General features: G+C 36.4%; 1 protein-coding gene across 1 annotated transcript in view; it reads right to left on the bottom strand.

Annotated features, from left to right (window-relative positions):
* Window positions 1–10,661, bottom strand: part of ITGB2 (integrin subunit beta 2) — a 45,132-nt gene extending 34,471 nt beyond the window's left edge. The window contains exon 1 of the mRNA XM_026707641.2: window positions 10,518–10,661. The gene's annotated coding sequence lies outside the window, so the exon portion shown is untranslated. The remainder of the gene's footprint in view (window positions 1–10,517) is intronic.
* Between the last annotated feature and the right edge of the window lie 8,943 nt (window positions 10,662–19,604).

The raw sequence follows: 19,604 nt of genomic DNA, 5'->3' as shown, positions 1-19,604 counted from the left end.
TGTTGACTATTTAAATTGGATTTAAGGTTATGGTCACATTAAAATTACTGTGGATTACACTAATAAAACAATCATCTTAATTTAAAGAATGTAAAATACAAAGCATTAAGGAATTGGAACTAGTAAGACCACACTTTGAATACTACACCCAGTTCTGGTGACTACAATACAAAATAGTGTTTACATCTAGAAAGAGTGCAAAGAAGAGCAACAAAGATGATTATGGGCCTGGAAGCTAAAACATATGATGAATGGTTACAAGAACTGGGTATATCGAGTCTAATAAAGAGGACTACCTTCTCATTAGGAGTACCTAATGATTCAGTCCTGAGCCAAATGCTCTTCAACATTTTTATAAATGATTTAGATCAGGGGTGTTAAACTTGATTTCATTGAGGGCCACATCAGGTTTGCGTTTGACCTTGGGGGGGGCTGGGGGGGGCATAGCCAGGACAACATCACTTGTGTTGTGGGGCACCTGTGGTAGCCCGAGTGCTCTGACAATGAAAATGGGCTCCTGAGCTTTGATTTTGGCTGTGACGGCCTCCTGCAATCCTCTGCCAGTGAAAACGAAGCTCGGGGGGAACCACATGTGGTCCTCATGAGCTCTGTTTTTGGCTGGGATGGCCTCCTGCAACTCTCTGCCAGCAAAGCTCCGTTTTTGATGGCAGAGGCACCGCGGGTCAGACCTTCGCTATTTCTAGGGCAGCCCCAGGGGCCAGATCTAAACACCCTGCAGCCCAGATCCGGCCCCCAGGCCTTAAGTTTGACCCCTGAATCATGGGGATGTGGCAACAGTTATAAGTATGAAAAATTGTCATAAGTCGCTTTTTTCATTGTCATTGTAACTTTTAATGGCACTAAGCAAACTGTTGTAACTTGAGGACTACCTGTATCTATGAGAAGGATCAGGACCTCCTGGTAGACCACAAATTAAGCATAAAGCAGCAGTGTGCTGCTGTGCCAAAAAAGGCAATTAAATTTATATTTATATTAGTAATTTGTAATTAGACAAATGGTTGCCATCTTTCTCAGACTGGTTTAAAAGCCACAGAATATGTTCAGACCATGCTTTATTACAAAGGTGAGAAAACCCACAATATCTGTGCTATATATAACCAATACTGCTCTTTCACAAGATCACACACATAAAAGTCAGTGGCCAATTGTTCAATTTTCATCACACACAAAAACGTTTTGATAAAATGTTTCACAAATAGGTCTATTAAACTTATTTTGAATAAAGACAGCCTCTCCCAAAGAGCTAAACATTTTATCTCCTTCTTCTGGTGTCATCACCACATGCCTTGCAATTCTGAAGGCCAAAAAACAATTTAAAAGACTACGACTTCTAATCGCCCCCTCTTGCCTGCCTTGCTTTAAGATGAGACTAATAAAGTTACAAAACTTCAAATCCTTTGAAAAACCTGTATAAAAGTTGGATGTGCAGTTTAAACATATGAGACATTATGACATGTACTTCTCGTCTTCCATGCCAGACAGTAGTGAAGTGTCACTTTTTGTATTTAATTTGTTTTAAAGTAATTATTCTCCAGCACCTGGAAAAAAACCAAGAGGGCCCCCATGGCCAGGAATTTCATCAAGATATGAAAGAACTGAACCAAATTCTCCTGTCTATCTTTCCTAAGAAGGTATTTTTTCCCCAAAAATGTTCCTATCCATATCCGTGTTGTCATTCTAGACATTTAAATGGAAATAACATGTCCCTAGCTGATATGAAAAAAGCAATGACATTGGTAAAACACTACAGTATGAGGAAACATTGAAAGCTGCACATTCATATTCTACTAGTATTACAACAAAGCATTTCAGATGATAGCCAAAAAAGGAAGAAAGTTTCTCGCTTTTGTCTTACTTCTAGTTTGATTTCAAAAGTTGTGAAAGGGATTGGTTTTACTCATATAGACAGAGCCTTTCTGTTTTTTTCCTGTTTTTTTAATGTATTAATTTTACAAGTACAATAAATTTTACAGAAAGGGGAGAATAAGAGGGAAAAATGAAAATAGAAAAGAAAATTACAATGATTATAAAATTAGTTAAAATATTTCAAAATTAATGTAATATAAATTTGCATATTTGAGTACTTATTAGATATCAAGTGTGGAATTTTTACTTACTATATAATAGCTGATATTATATTACATCAGTTTAAAATTTTAAATCATTATAAAATAAATCAATATTAACACTGGGTTATTATGTAGCATAGTAACCATAACAACCATTACCCATAAAGTATAACTCAATTTGCAAGCATTTCTGACTAATCTAAGAAATATGGCAAATTTATCAGATCACAAAAACATTGGCTATTATAATTTTATGTTAAGAGAAAGATTTGGATTTGATATAACCCCATTTCTAAAACAACAATCCAAAAATAATTTCAATATTGAATTATATTCCATATTAGAATTATTTTTTAAATGAGGTTAGTTTTGACATCAAGCCCATAATTGCGTAAACCTTCTTCTACAAAGGAAATTGCTCATAATTTTCAATTAGAAATGCAGAAAATCCTAGCAGTTGTTATCATGTATAAAACCAGTTCAATATACTTTGAGCAGAGGTGGTATTCAGCAGGTTCTGACAAGTTCTGGAGAACAGGTAGCAGAAATTTTGAGTAGTTCTGAGATCCAGCAAATACCCCTCTGACTGGCCTCACCCCTCCACCCGCCTCTATTATCTGCCTCCCAGTCCCACCTGACTGGCTGGGTCTTCTTTTGTTGTCCTATACAAGGGGACGGAGCTGGAAAGCAGGTTAGTGGGGTGGGGAGGGAATGGGATTTTACAGTATCCTGCCACACCCACCAAGCCATTCCCACAGAACTGGTAGGAAAAACATTTGAATCCCACCACTGACTTTGAGGGAATATAAGGCTTAGTAAATTTCTAAAATTATTAATCCTAATACAAGTTACTAAATATTAATTGATATTAAATAAAACCACAAAATAAACTATTTTAAAACCACATAAAAAGTAATTAAAACAGAAGCTTTAAGAGTTCACTAAAAATGAAGTTCATCTGTGATCATGTACTGCTCACCCAAATCAGCTCAGGCTTAATGTTTTTTAGTAAAAAAATAGTGCACTAAAAATAAAAATTCACCTTTAAGATTTGTTTCATTCGATTATAGTTCATTTTATTTAACTAGATTATACAGCATGGCTACCAAATCTATCTGTCTGTGTGTCTATCATCTATATCTATCTATCTATCTATCTATCTATCTATCTATCTATCTATCTATCTATAAAAAGATCCAACCAGGTGGCCAACAATGCTTAAAGTATGAATTGTCTACTTTGGTATTCATTACTAGAATTAAACATTTTATATCATTATTCTCTAAGCATAATATTTATTATACATTTTTCTGTCACTTTGTATGTTGATTGTTCTTTGGTTTGATACCGAAAGACAAGTACAATCTATGCAGGACCATTTAAAAATAAATGTGCTAAATATAAGCAATAAACAGAAAATGAATCTGCAAAGCACAAATGCCCTGCTCCCAACCCTGAATTCCTCCCCACCCATTGCTTAAAGTATCTAAAATTAAACTTTGCAGATTAAACCTTCTCATTCTAAATGGTGCCCTTAAGAATGACTATCCAGCCAAATTTGCCTGAATGAGTGCAACTGATTATATAATTGACTTTAGGGACCTTTCCCTCATGTCAAGGCCCAAGAAGTTATGCCTAAATTCAATAGTGATCATCTCCCAGTCTTGATTAATTAATTAATTTTATTTATTTATTTTATTTTGTCAAGCGATTATAAGATATATAAGGTATAAGTATAAACATAGTTATGAATACATGAAATGGATACATATAAGAAAAATAAAAAGAAACAATAGGACAGGGACGGTAGGCACGTTGGTGCACTTATGCATGCCTCCCAAATGCCTTCACCTAAGAAACACACATTAAGGATTGCTACCTACCAATGCCAGCAGGAAAAACATACTGCTGAGCGAAAAGGACCCCACAGTTAAACCAAGCTTTTTGCTTCAGATCAACTACAGAATCTCCTGTCTGCCCTGACATCTCTGAATCTTCTGATGTACTCTAAGACAATTATAACACCCTAACCCAACACCTCCGACAGCATTTAACTGGCTGCAACTGTGCAGCCCTACAGCAATAATAGCACCATCCCAAGCCATGGCTCAGCAATACAGAAAAAGCTTTTCCCATTTACCAGACTTATGTATCCAATGCTACACCGATAGCTGCACCGGAACTCCTCCAGCAAAAGGGATACTACAAACAACTGCTGTATGCAAGAAAAAGAAAGCCATAAAAAAAGCAGGAGGACATGACTGATACAGGCAGTCTGACCTAATTACTTAGTCTCATTCTGGCACATCACATCACATAACCCCTGGCCACCTGGTTGGATCTTTTTTAGATAGATAGATAGATAGATAGATAGATAGATAGATAGATAGATAGATAGATAGATATAGAGGATAGACACACAGATAGATAGATTTGATAGCAATGCTGTATAATCTAGTTAAGTACCCAACTATAGCTGTGTCTGTAGTATGGAACTAGATACCTCACTTTCCTCTTGTTAGAAGATTCTCCGGTTCTTCCAGGGATTGTGGATGGTTCTGTTAAAATTCTGTATCCATTTACAGTAGTCCTCACTTTCAACCACTCATTCAGCAAGAAGAGCACTGAATGAGTGGTACTTACGACCAGGGAGCTGGGAGGCATATTTTCTGGAACTCTATACCGATACTGCTCTTGCTAGTAGAAGCCCTAGCCAAAATATAGAACATCTGCACAATGTAGGCACCAGTGACAGAGATGAAGGATCTTGTTGAGAACAACTAAAATATCCTTGGGATTGTCTCCAGATTTTCTACTTAACATGGGACATGATCAAGTCAAAGTGCTAATTAAACTGTGTGCAGCAAACACAGAACACCAACTGGACCTAGCCTGGTCCTCAACTTTTATTGTCAACGAACCCAACAGGGATTTGCTTCCCCTATGGCATACTTAACAAAATCAATGTTCCTTATCATCAAAGGGCTTTTATTTTGGCATGATGTCACATTTTCCCCTCAGCTGTCCTTGAAGGCAGATGCAGGAAGAGCTCCTATCCAGAGTAACAATGTCCCTGTGACCCTGGACACACAGAAACAATATAGCATGTACTTCTCTAGTGACTGTACTATAGAGGCATTCATATTCATCTCATTTTTATTATTGAATAAAAACCAAGGGTGCAAGGACAATTTTACGCTTTCCTGCTGCTCTCAAATACCAACCCTGTTACACCACATAGTGTTGCTAGGTTTTGTGCAGCAGCACTTAAAGTTTGTCAGTAAATGACCCTGTGTCATAAATTGGTTTATTGAGCATCTAGACTGTTAGTATAGAATATTTTGGAGCCTTTGTGGTGCAGTGGTTAGAGTGCAGTACTGCAAGCTACTTCTGCAGCCAGCTGCCTACAATTTGGCAGTTCAAATCCCACCAGGCTCAAGGTTGACTCGCTGAGGTGGGTAAAATGAGGACCCAAATTGTTGGGGCAATATGCTGACTCTATAAACTGCTTAGAGAGGGCTGTAAAGCACTATAAAGCAGTATATAAGTCTAAGTGCTATTGCTATTTTGTGGTATGATAGATTTCATTTGTTGTTTTACCAACATTTATTGCTTTTATTATTTAATATTTTTAGATTTTTTAGATATTTTTAGCTGTTTATGTAATTTTTATTTTTGTATTTTATGTGTTATATTCTGTACTTCACCCACCCATCGTTTTTGACCATAATAAAGGTTGATTTATTGTCTCTTATCTTGATATTAGATAATTCACAACCATGAAGAAAAATGTACTGATAAATTGGGTCAGTGGATAACAATTGATATAGATTAAAATACTTAATTGTTAATAAGACAAATATAACATCTTTCAATATTCCTTTTTCAGAATGGCCAGGACCACCTCACTGGCTTTAGCATCTACAAATAAACAGCATATATTAGTCCAAGATTAAATGAAAAAAGAAACCAACCCACAGATGGAATAGTTAGAGATATGACTGAGTTAAAAAAAGTATTACACAAAACTCAGATAATTAATCATAAATAAGTTGTTGGTAAAGTACAAAATAGCTATATGATTACAAGTAGTTCTCAGTTAATGATTGGGACTGGAATTTTTGTCTCTAAGCGATGAAATGAGAAGTTGCAATGTCATGTAACTGTGCTGTTTAGCCATAGAAATCCTAGCACTTCCAATTGCCATTGTTAAACAAATCAACAAAGATTGTTAAGCAAGGGAATCACATTTGCAACTTCTGCCATCTTTCCCACTGAATTTGCTTGTTGGAAGCTGGCACAGAAGGTCATAAATGGTGATCCCATTGTGGACACTGCAACAGTCACAATTATGAGAACTGGTCGTAAGTACCACTCATTCAGTGCTGTTCTTGCTGAATGAGTGGTTGAAAGTGAGGACTACTGTAAACGGATGCAGAATTTTAACAGAACCATCCACAATCAGTGGAAGAACCGGAGAATCTTCTAACAAGAGGAAAGTGAGGTATCTAGTTCCATACTACAGACACAGCTATAGTTGGATACTTTCTGAAATGGAGGAAACTCCATTGAACACAACTGAATGAACTTCTGGGCAATATGATCTAATCATTAGTCAATCTATGATGGTAGGAACATTTCTATCAAAGCACATGACTATATTGAGGAGAAGAGCTAAGAAACAGAAAAACACAGGCAACTTTCTTGCAACAAAGCAAGTGATAAGAATCAAACTGTAACTACACTGTTAGTATAAATTGAGTAATGGATGTTGAGCACACCCACATAATTATGTAGAAGTGTAGGTGTGGCTGCTTTGTACAGTGGTGAGGCTGAGTTACAGTTAAAGAAACCTTTGGGTCAAATATTATTTTTGTCATAAACATTTAACTTTGGCATTGTAAGTTCATTACTTGATCTTTCATTCTCAGATACTGCCAGCTTCCTCTATTGTGAGATGAGGCAGGCAGAGAGATACTGACCTGGCTTACAATGTTACTATAAAAAAATGCAATTCTTAGGTCAATTATTACAGAAGAAGAAGTCATTAAAAAAAGGAAGAAGGAAACATTTGAAAATTTCTCAGTCTGATTCTTGCTTCACAACATGGATGTTGACTTCTGCTCAAAATTACAGCTAAACTGGATCCAGTGATTATTGTTTCATAATGTCTGCCCCCACTGGGAACTAGGAACTCAATTCCACAGGAAGCTAAAACTATTTTTTTATTCAGCTTGGCTGAAATGTGAGGGACAGTGTACTCTAAATATAACAAGGCAACAAGTTGGAGAAGGCTTGTTTATCTCCTTATAAAAACTATACTAGCATTGTACTAGCACCTTATAGAAACTATACTAGCATTGTACCTTTAATCTGTAAAATGGTTGCGAGAAAGAAAACAGAAAATAAAATAATTTTCTTTGTTTAACTTTCAATAAGTTTGTCATTACTCTGATTTGCTGAAGCAAACTAAGATTAAAGAGCAGCTTCATCCTGACGTATTTCAAACATAATGTTGATTAAGCTAGCAATAGTTTTGCCAAGTTCTAACATACTGACCAATTTTAAATACGAGATTGTACAGGAGAAAGGAAAGGAATGCAGGTGTGATCCCTAGACAAATCCTTTATGGCTAAATTATTATTTGTTTTAACATTCAGACTGAGTTATTAGCATCAAAGTGATCTTCAAAAACAGAGTAAATAGGAGAGGAACAAGAAAGATTACGTGAAACTTCTTTTAGACAGGCCCTGTCAGAGTCAATCAGACTCTGGCACTTTATTCATTTTGTTTTTGGAGAATTCTTCCTTTTTGTCGCACCATCATCATCTGCTCTTCTCGTTTGTCATTCCTGAACCATATGAACCACACTTTACATCATTAAAAAAGCGTTGAGAAACAGGAAACTGTGGGTTGCTCCCTCCCACAGTAAAGAGGAAAGTGTGGCAGGAATCCCAGAGCTGTCTGGATCACTATTTAAATGCAAACATTTGATAATAGTGCAAAAATTCTAAAGACAAAGACACCTGCATTTAATGTCAAAATTATACCTCATTTCTCTTCGAAGTGTAAAATATAATGAAACTGCAAAGAGCCTAAACAGTTGATAGAGGCAGCTTCTATCAACATCTGAAGAAGCCTATGGGTTTTTCTTTCTTCTTTAATAAACAGAAAACTAATTGCAAGGGCTTGTTGGGTGCAATTTGATTGCTTTAAAGCCTACAAAGAAGCCTTTTTAATGTATACTTTGGTGCATCTAAGTAGCACCAGGCTAGAAAGTTAGGAGACTTTAAATTCTAGCACTATCTCAGGCACAAACACAGCTGGGTGACTTTGGGTCAGTTATTCTCTAGGAGAGAGATTGTCCAGGCCATTTCCAGGTATCATCACTGACTCAAAGGCACGGAATGACTGGGAAAGGGAAAGGGAAAGGGAAAGGGAAAGGGAAGGGAAGGGAAAGGAAGTATTGAACTCAAGGATTTTTCTTCTTTTTTAAATTCCCATTAACTTGTTTAAATCAATGTTTCATATTCTGACACATTTAACTTTTACAAAAAAAGGGAAACAAGTTGACAAAATTGATTATGACTATCGTGAAATACTGTAAGGAAAAAAAACGGCTATTTCTTAAACAAGGAACCACTCTCCCCTCCCCTCCCCTTCTGATGTGATGGCCCAAGTTACCAGAGCATGGCAACCCAAAAATTGAAACCTCAAGAATATTACTACAACATAAAAGGAGGAAGGGAAGCAGAATTTTAAGTCAACGGTTACATGTGAATACGAAACAGAATAAAAGGTTATTTATAAAAGGACCAAAGACCTTTGAATTGGTTAAAAAGTCCCAAAGACTGTGTGCTATGTGTGAACCCAGAAATATTCTGGTGTTGCAATATTTTCCTGTTGTTTTAAGGACGTTTGAGGGACCCACAAATCTTTGGTCATTTATTAGCCATTTTTAAAGGAGCATTTTCAGGAGTTCAAATAATGATATACATGAAAAAAAGACAGCATTATCAATAGCTAGAAAACAGATTAGTTTCATTTAAGGATTTTGACTGGCAATTCATATTCAACAGGTAGACTATCCAGTATTTTAACAATAACTTTAATTAAATTGGCACCAGTAGTATAAAGTTACTTTTAATAATAATGGTGGGTCCTATAAACATCTTTATCATTGGCTAACAAATTTACAATTATACGTTGGTGGTTACTATGTGATTTTAAGCAAATACTAAATTTTCTAACCAAAGAAAATAATTTGACAGCTAGGGAAAATATTTGATACAGCAAAGAAGAATTTTTATTTGTTAAATTTGTATACTATGGGCTCCCAACTACTCAAATTCATATTAACAATATCATATTTTGCAAAATGATTTTTACCAGAAGGTAGGGAACTAAGCTCAAAGCAAGTCAATCTCACATCAACCTGGGAGTACACATTTTTAATTAAAATTGCTATGCTTATTGACCCATTCTGCCACAGTTCCTAAACAACACTTCTAAAGTACTGCAATCCTTATATTTGTGAATTACAAGGTTGCATGAATACTATTTGCACACCCAATTTAATTAGAAACAATGGGATATATAGCTTACTGCTAAGTATGAAAAACAAGCCATGCTACAAAACTCACACAATTCTTTATATCTAATACCACATGCTTATAAATAGCTAACTCCTCCACCCTAATTGATGAAAAAGGTTAAACATTTCTGAATAATATTTCAGCAAAGAACTGGCTTCAGAAATATCACTCTAACCACTGCTGTATTCCCTCACTCCCGCACATGTAGAATGTTGGGTGGAACCAGCTGTCCTTTCTTATTTAAAACAAGTGCTTAATAATTCCAGAAAGCCTACCTTGCCATCTTGATGCACCCACTGCTAAGACTTTCAGATAAACTGGACCCAATTACACAGCTGAAACCATGCTCTTTACAATTTTAAGATATTTGAAGTATTCCTATGATAGGTAAGCGATTGCTTGCAATGCAGTGACTAAACAGGCACTCTGTACCCTTCCATATTCCAGGATTTAAAACCAAGAAGTTGATTTAGAATTGAGAAATGGTAGTTAAGAAAACAGCCAAGAAACAGGTTGTCTTTTCTTAGACAAACATAAAACAAGACAAGCAAACAAAAACAGAGCGTCAAGTCTTTGTGGCACAACAGATATGTTACCTTGATGGTGAAAAGCATCTGTGGCTGCTGGTAACAGAAGAATTAAAGCTTGGTCATGTTAAAACCACAGGGAAACAAAAATAGTGGAATAGCTGACAATTCACAGCACAAGAATAAGTAAAAAGCAATGCCAATTCATAGATTCATATAACTATACAATATGGAGTATAATAATCTCATTTCAAAGGAGAGAAATACACCCCCCCCGCAAATGTTAAAAGAAATATAAAACGTACATCAAGCAGTCCCTGTGGCTTGATATCAGGTTTTCTTGTTAATTGTGAAAATGTGGAATTCCTATTCTTCTGAAGAGTAACTTCAGTATTACTAATAAAAATAAAACAAGCTCACAACCCGCTCTTTAGCAATTTGCTAAAGTCACACCCCCTTCCTTTAGTGTACTGATCTTATGTTTCTGTAGAGAGGAAGTGAAAACAGAGAAAGAGTAGTTAGCTTCGGTAAAGAATAAGTAATTCAAACCCATGCAGAATGTACATTTCTTTGGCTGTAGAAGTACAAGAATTAATGGGATCATAGTCCTTTCGTAAAGATCAATAAATAACCACTAAAGGTAATTTGTTTCCTACCTTCATAACGTGAAACCCCTTTTTTGGCCAGTACTTAAAAGCTGAAAAGAATGGAGCTGGGGTACACTTTTGCTTAGCTTTTCTTGGGGTGGTAGTGGTGCAAAAAGGCTTCTGTATTTTTCATAGCATCCTAATTAGACAAAATAATTGACAATCAACAATAGACACTGCTAATTTTTTTCCATACCCTCTCTTTGGAAATTGAATGAAAAATTACATTTACATTAATAAAGGAGGCAGAGAGAATGCATCTAGGGTAGTGGGAATATTTTTTTTAATGAAATGACAGAGTGCAATTCAATGGTCATATATTGACTGTACCAGCTTAAACCTCACTTGCTCCTCTGCCAACACCTAATTTCTTATAAGGACTGTAGTAAGCTGACTACACTGCTTAGGCATCTGAAAAGGATAGTCTATGTAAGTAAACAAAGAAGACAGTAGTGGGATTCACCAATCAAAATCTATCTTTAAGAATTCAACTAGTATCAGGTCCTTTCCCAATAACTTTCCTATTCAGTTGTTGAATAAGGTTACTATGCAGACATGGACTCAGCAGGCTACTCAAGTAAACATTATCAATACACTATATCCAAAAGATGTAGACCAAATTTTATTTGACAAGATAGAGATGGCATTGAAAGTAGATTTACAAGTGAGAGGCCAAGAGAATGACTTAGAAAAGGATGTTTCACTAGATCTACATAAGAAATTAGCCAAGGCTTTATAATTTCAATGGGAAATACAAGCACAAACCAAAAGAATGACCTGGATAGTATTTTTTTTTCCTAGTGGATTTACAGAAGGGCTTATTAAAGTCTTGTAGAACTCTGAGCAGGAGGACAAAGAAGAAATGAAGAGAAATCAAATACTATGACAATATTTGACTGAACTAAAAAATGTTGGAAGAAAAAGGAATATAAAGTTGATTTATTTGATCAAGGTAAAACAAGCTATGTTGTTACTTCTGTCAGCCCTTTATGGACTTCCTGCTAACACCAGGACTGAAAAGATGGTTTTTGTGGATTGTTTTATAAATAAGAAATGGGATATGGGAAGGAGAGATAAATGTTCATTACTTTAGAGAGTGAAGAGTTACTAAATTTGTTTATACTTATTGCGATGAAGGTTGGAAGTCACTTCTTTACATATTTCTTTTATCTATCTTATTATAATAATAAAAATTCTTAATAAAATAGAAAGATAGATAGATCGATAGATCTATAAGAAGATAGATAGATACATAGAAGAATTGTGGTGATGCAGTGGTTAGCATGCAATATTGCAGGCTAAGTGTGCTCACACTGCCAGGAATTTGATTCCTTCGATCCTGAATGGCTCAAGGTTGACTCAGACTTCCATTCTTCCAAGGTCAGTAAAATGAGGACCCAAATTGTTGAGGGTAATATACTGACTCTGTAAATTGATTAGGGAGCAATTGATTAGCAGCAATACCCAACCTTGGCAACTTGGCAGCCTGGCTCAGGAGAGGGGAACTGCACCGCTTGCGTGATGGGCCTGTACATGTGCACACAGCCATTGCGCAAGTGGCAAGCCAGCACACAAACATGCAGCTTGACTTGTGCGAATTATGGGTCGGCGCACACATGCATGAGTGCCTACTGGCCTGCTGCTCACACATGTCTAGCTGTACTTGCATATATGTGTGTTCCAGCCAGCCACTTGCACAGCCCATTTCCAGTAGTGGGCCATGGTCTGGGGGATGGGGACCATTGCTGTAAAGCACTGTGAAGCAGTATATAAGTAGTATATAAGCCCTGAAGCACCCAGTACTGGTGCTCCAAACAACCCAATTGTCTAGATAGATGATAGGTAGGTAGGTAGGTAGGTAGGTAGGTAGATAGATAGATAGATAAACTATAAATGGGTACTTCAAATTCCCCATCCAAAAGTTCAGAAGCATACTAGGTCTATTGTAGCACTAGGACACAAATTTAATAAGTTACATGTGTAGAAATGTATGTACATGCTCTCCATTTCCCTTACACACAGGATATCTCAGTTCAAAAATTGGCAGTAAAACATTTTCAATGATTTTTTTAATTGCCAGAGATCATTATATATAGTCATTGTTAATAAAGTTGCAATGACTTATTTATTTGGGGAACTGTTTTATTACTTCTGAAACAAGTATATTTAACCTGTTCCCCCAAAATAAGACCCAACTGGAAAATAAGCCCTAGCATGATTTTTCAGGATGCTCATAATATAAACCCTACCCCAAAATGAGCCCCCGTTAAGATTGTCATCCAGACAAATACATTTAGTACCGTATTTCCCTGAAAATAAGCCCTAACTAGACAATAAGCCCTAAGGCATCTTTTGGAACAAAAATTAATATTATTTCCAGAGAAACACAGATATGTATACAGTATACCACACACTTTTGGTAAAGAAACCAGAAAGATTGCAGCAGCTGTGTTTTGCAACCTTCCCCTTAATTCTTGCTTAAGATTCTCACTGCTTAGATGATAATGGGGAAAATAGGAAAGATTTAAACCCCCCACTTTCCCTTCCTATGTGAGTTAATATGTTCCATAACACCCTTCTAAAAACAACTGCTAAGATTCAGCACAAATGTTGAAGCAACCAATTTCTGAAGAAATAAGCAAAACCCTAAATAAAGGTTGTGGTAAAATATGGATAGTCCAGTGAGGATGGGTCACATCCTGATTTTGATGTAACATTTGCAGGGTTAAGTAAGAATGAGTGAAATAAGAATGGCTATATTTGTTATACATTTAGATCCCTATTAACAGAGGTGAGAGAAAAACTTATCACTGGCAAATACAATTTCTCTTTTGTAATAGGATAAAATCCACCATGATTTCCCCAACTATAAAGTCAAATAATTGATCAGGTAAAGAAATAATATATTTACATGTTTATAAAGTAAGGCATTTTTTTTTGTTCTCAGGGCAAATCTGTTTAGAAGGAAATGAGTCTTACTTGCTTTGCCATATGTAACTTCAACCGTTTAGATTTATATCCCACACCCCAAATTTATACTCTGTAAATTTGAAAATAAAGTTGGAACTTTCTTTCTCCCACCTGTGGAAAGAATGACTAAAATTGAAATTTCACATCTATAGAAAGTCTTACGACATGGCATCCCATTGGAGACACAAGCCATACTCATGAAGGGTTGATTCTGTCTGGTAATCCAGAATAGTCATGCTCTTTTAATCTCTGGCCTTAGAAATTATGGTGGAAGGCATAGAATAATACGGTTGAAAGTGACCTTGGAGGTCTTTGAGTCCAACCCCCCCCCAAAGTCCTTCTTCCACAAATGATTGTCCAATCTTCTCTTGAAAACCTCAGTGATGGAGTATCCAAACTTGTCTAATTATTCTCATTGTCAGGAAATTTCTCCTTAGTTCCAGGCTGGATCTCTCTTTAACAAGCTTCCACCAACTGCTGCTGATCCTGCCCTCAGATGCTTTGGAGGATAAACGGACCCCTCTTCCCTGTGATCGTCCCTCAAGAATTGGAAGACAGCTATTCGGTCTCCCCTAAGCCTTCTCTTCAGTAGGCTAAGCATACCTAGGTCCCTTAGCCATTCTTCATATGGTCTACCTTTCAGACTCCTATTCATCATAGTTGTTCTTCTCTGTACTCTTTCTAAGGCCTCAGGATCTCTCTTTTTTTGTGGTAGCTAGAATTAGACATAGTATTCTAAGTGTGAGCTCACCAGTGCAGTATATTCTGTCACTTCTCATGATCTTGATGCTCTGTTGATGCAACCTAGGATTATATTGGCTTTTTTTGGCAGCTTCAACACACTGCTGTCTCATATTTAAATGGTGGTATACTAGGACACCTAAACCCCTGTTACAGGTGCTACTATAAGGCCAGATACTGTCTATTCTGAACCTACACATTTTATTTTTCATGCCTATATGCAGAACCTTACTTTTCTCACCAACGAACTGTCTCTTGTTAGGTAGGGCTGGAATTTGTCAAGCTGCTTCTGAATCTTGAGTATATCTTCCTAGGTGTTAGCAATGGAGTCTCTTATTTTTCTTTCTTTCTGATACAGATAGTTCTTGACTGATAGCCATTCCTCTAGTGACCATTTGAAGTTACAACAGACTGAAAAAAGTGACCTATGACTGTTTTCAACACTTAAGACCATTGCAACATCTCTGTGTCACATCATCATCTCAGACTCTTGACATTAAATGTGACCTTCTGACAAAGTCAATAGGGAAGCCAGATTCACTTAACAAACATGTTACTAACTTAACAACTTCAGTGAATCATTGAACAACTATGGCAGGAAATGTCCTAAAATGGGGCAAAATTGAGTTAATCAATGTCTTGCTTAGCAACAGAAATGTTGGACTCAGTTGTGGGCCATAAGTCAAGGACTACTTGCATTGTTTTTGCTTGGGCATTTATTATCTCTTTTTTCATAATTTCCCAAGCATTTTGGACTGTGTTTTCTTCTAGGATTTCTAGGCAATGATTCCTTTCCAGTCTTAGTTAGCTAAATCAATTCTTTTAAAATCTAAACATTAGTCTGACATTCCAGTTACCTGTAGCTACATTATGAATTCTAGGATGACATTGTCACTTTCTCACAAAGTTCCTATAGCTTCCACTTCCTGTTACTTCTACTCCTTCAACCATTTCATCCCTATTAATAAGAATTAAGTCCAGTTCCCTCCTCCACTTTTTGGATGATGAAGTTGTCAGCTAGGCATGTCAAGAGCCTATTTGATATCTCACTTGGTGCAGAGTTTTTCTCCCAATTGATGTCAGGATAGTTTAAGTTTCCCATTATTACTGTGGTCTGTTTCCTGCACACCTTAACTCAGCAATACATGTCTTCTTTCATGGGGAAATCAGGTATTTGTATGATGATATCAAGATGCATAGCATTTGCTTAATTATCATCTGTGGAAATTGTATGTAAATTGGATATACTGATGTTGAAATTGACCTTTGCATGTATGTATTATAAAATGCAGTATGAAGAAATAGACGTCAAATGGTAAATACAAAGAAATGGAGTTTTGTGCCCAATTAAGTTTAATTATTTAATTGAGTGTATTAGGAGGCAAAGATTTTAAAATATAATGGGGATTTGAAGTAGGTTTTCATTCCTATAATCAGACTTGATTTAGGATAAATAAAAAATACTCTCTGAGAAAAATTTTTTAAAAAGCAACAATTTGATGGTACCTTTATCAATATGTTATGAGATCAGTCTAAATCAGGGGTCGCTAACCTTTTGGACCTCAGGGACCACCAAACTCATCATTTTAAATCCAGCGGACCAGAGACCCTGGGAAAATCCCTCCCAAAAGTCTGCAGGAAAATCCTCCACCCCGTTTTCCTACCGATCAATCGTTCTTTATTTGGGATCACAGGATAGCGTCTCCATCTCCGTTCTCAGGGGGAGAAAGAAATTTTTGGCTTCATGCAAGGAAAAGAGCAGAAGCCTTTTTTTTTCTCTCCCCTGAACTGCCAGAAATGAGACTTGTTGCGCCGGCACAGCCTCTTGGAACAGGATGCCTCGCAGGGTCCCAAAGACTCTTTTCTGGCAGAATTTGGGGGAGAGAAAGAAAGACTTTTGCTGCTTTCCTTGCATGCAGCCAAAAGCAGAAGTGGAAAGAAGCAGCCCAGTAGTGAGGCGAGGCACATGTGGTGAGTGGGGCAAGTTCCCCCCCTCCGCCCTTTCCCCCCTCCCCTCACTACCTCATGTTGTTCACAATGTAAGCGATGCAAACCTTGTGTTCCTGCGGGCCATGTGGCCAGCGCAGCCTTTTGTTCCTGTGCAGCCTGGATTGTTTTGGGGGTGACATTTCTCTGCAGACCACCAAAATTTTCTTGTGGACCACCAATGGTCCCTGGCCCACTAGTTGGAGACCACTGGTCTAAATGATGATATAGTCCAGCTGTAATCTTAAAAACTTATTGAAGTTAGTAAATTGTATGAATATATTCAGATTTCATTTTAAGTTTAAGAAAAGATACAAAAGATCAAATAAATGATAAGGCTCTTTTAAAGAAAACTTTGGCTATGCATCAATTCTCCAGATATATCTGTTTGAGATATGTTCTTACCATGTTTATTTTAAGATTAATTACATTGGAGGTTATAATTATCATTCTGTGTGGTTTTATTTTTCAGTATCTGTGGGTCTGAAAAGTTTTGATAGAATAAAATAAAATCAGGAACAAACTCACAAAAACAAGTAATTATTATCATTGCAACACTTTTGAGAAGGGTGAGAAGTGTTTGCATGAGAGGAAAAAATATTATTTGCAAATGGAACAGGAAACCAATGCTGCAATTTGAAATGCAGAATGAGTTTGTCACTTTAATGTTTCCTGAGAAATGTTTCTAATTTTCTAATGAGAACAATTTTCACATTATTTTCTGTATGAGTGCGTATAGTGTGTGCTGCACAGATCATTTTCCATTTTTGTTGTGGTTTTCAAGTAAAAAATTAGTAATAATGATGAGGTTCCTGCATATTAAAATAAAAGTATAATAAAGATGAAAAGTTATGAAACAATGGGAAGCTTATTTAAAAATAGAAACTTTTCATAATATACACACAAACATTATTACTTTTATTAATTCAAAACCAAATCAGAATGTAATAGAAATGCTTAAAATCCAATGTAATTCTGATTTAGAGGATATTGAGTATAAGACACAAATCTTCCAGAAAAACTACATTCTCAATCCTTTCCAGGCAAAAGTCAATGTTTTTTTTTAAGTAACCCAAAATGCAAACATACAAAGAAATCCACAGCTACACACATTTACTTATTAAATCCCTTTTAATATTCTAAATATACCAGAGATGCTAAATAACTTACAATTTCCCCTCCCAGAACAATACATGGATAAACATCATCGTAATGTTGTCCATCTAAGTAGAGTTCTCCCCAACAATGGCCCTGCAGAAGAAAATATGTATTGCTTTACAAAATAATAAGAATGAGCACTATCCTGGCCTGGGAAGTAATTTCCCAGAGTGAGAAGTTGTGACCATCCAACAGAACTCCCACTTCCTAATTCCTTAGTGACTAGGAATTCAGTGTATTCCATCTCGGTTAACACATTGGTGGGCAGATTCTATCTGGAATAGATGATCTTAGTGATAATGGAGGAGGAGGAGAGGACATTATTATAGGCAAACAGTATCAAATTTATAAATCTGATACAAAAATGCAAATAGATACCAAAACAAATCCAAAAATATAGTAATTCATAATAAAACATCATCCCTACAGTTAACTTCAATCTGGTATAGGGATTCTGTCCTCTTTGAGATGGCCTTTGAAATGAAGAATGCAGTCTTATTGATGATGTGCAGATTTGTTCCCTGCAATAAGTCATGTTGAAAGGTGTCAAAATGCCTTTCTTTCGGGGATTTGATTTTCCCGCTGGGAGAGCTCCAGCGCAAGGATACGGACAACTGCTTGAAAGCTGGATCTTTTTATTTTTCAGGAAGGCAGGGAACAGCGAGAAGTCTGCGTTCCTGGGCTAGCTAGTTTCTTATGGTAAGTCCCTGGTTTTTTTATACCCTTTTCTCCCTTTGTAAGTTGATTTTATGTGAATGTTTGTATTTGTGCTTAATGTTTCAAATCCTGTTTGAGTTTATCTTTATTCCTGCTGGAGGGCAAACTCCGCGGGGTACAGAAGGCAAACTCGGTGGCGTGGCCAGATTGTATTATTGGTTTTCTCTAATCTCTTTTAGCTTTAAGATAGTTTTTCATATTTGTTCTGAGGCAATCTCCTGTATGTCCCTTTTGTAATTTATATTTTGTCTTTTGTCTGTTTGCTTTGCTTATTTGGTATGTCCTGTGTTTGTAAGGGTTTTCTAAATTATCTTTTTGTTTCCTCTTCTTATTTGTCTAGTTTTCTTAATTACTTAGGCTTTTGCCTATATGGATTCTTTAATACCTTTTTTATTTGATTCCTTTTCCTATGTAAGTTTGTTTTATGGCTGACCTGATGTTCCCCTTGGGCTTTTCCTGTTTTTGTGACACTACTGTCTTCGTGAAGTTCCCTTTCCTGTCAAACTCTCTTCCAGGTGCCCCAATAGGTTAATTTAAACATTTATATGGCTGGAACTTCTGGAGAGAACTAAAAGATAAAGATTTTAGACACTTACTATACTTTCCACTGTTATATGAATAACACGTTTACTTAGCATGAACGGTTAGCAAGTGGGGTTCTTACCATATTTGGATATACCATATAGATTTTTGTCTAAAAAATTGCTCCTGTTGAAGTTGGAATTTATTATCCAACATATTTTATTATACATACCTAATTAGAAATCAGACATTTGGACTAGATTTTGTAGTGGAACGTGGAAACTTTCCTTCATTTTATGAAAGCTACAGGCCTTTGGTCAGTTTGGCAAGTTAGAAAGTATTCAAAGCTATTAACTTGAGGAGAATTTTTGGGTTTGGGGGGGTTTAAATAAAATATTGAACAAGTTATACTAAGTTATAGTTCTTAACTATTATTTTCATCCCTCTATTTTACTGTCATCGATTTTACTTTAACAATGTTTTTGAGTGCCAACTTTTAATTTAGCCCCCGTCCCCCCGCACCTGCCTCCGATAAAAGAAAAAGGAACAGAATGTATCACTAAGGAATCATCACTAAGTCTCGGGGAAAGCAAGTTTCGCCTGTTCGCTTTAAAGTTCTGCTGCTCAGTTCTGCATCGGTCTCTTTGTCGG

The sequence above is a fragment of the Pseudonaja textilis genome, chromosome 1, assembly GCF_049901715.1.
Source record: "Pseudonaja textilis isolate UNSWEBS1 chromosome 1, rPseTex1.2, whole genome shotgun sequence".
In the NCBI taxonomy this organism is placed as follows: Eukaryota; Metazoa; Chordata; class Lepidosauria; order Squamata; family Elapidae; genus Pseudonaja; species Pseudonaja textilis.
Note: the sequence above shows the minus strand (reverse complement) of the source record. Positions and strands in the feature narration are given on the sequence as shown.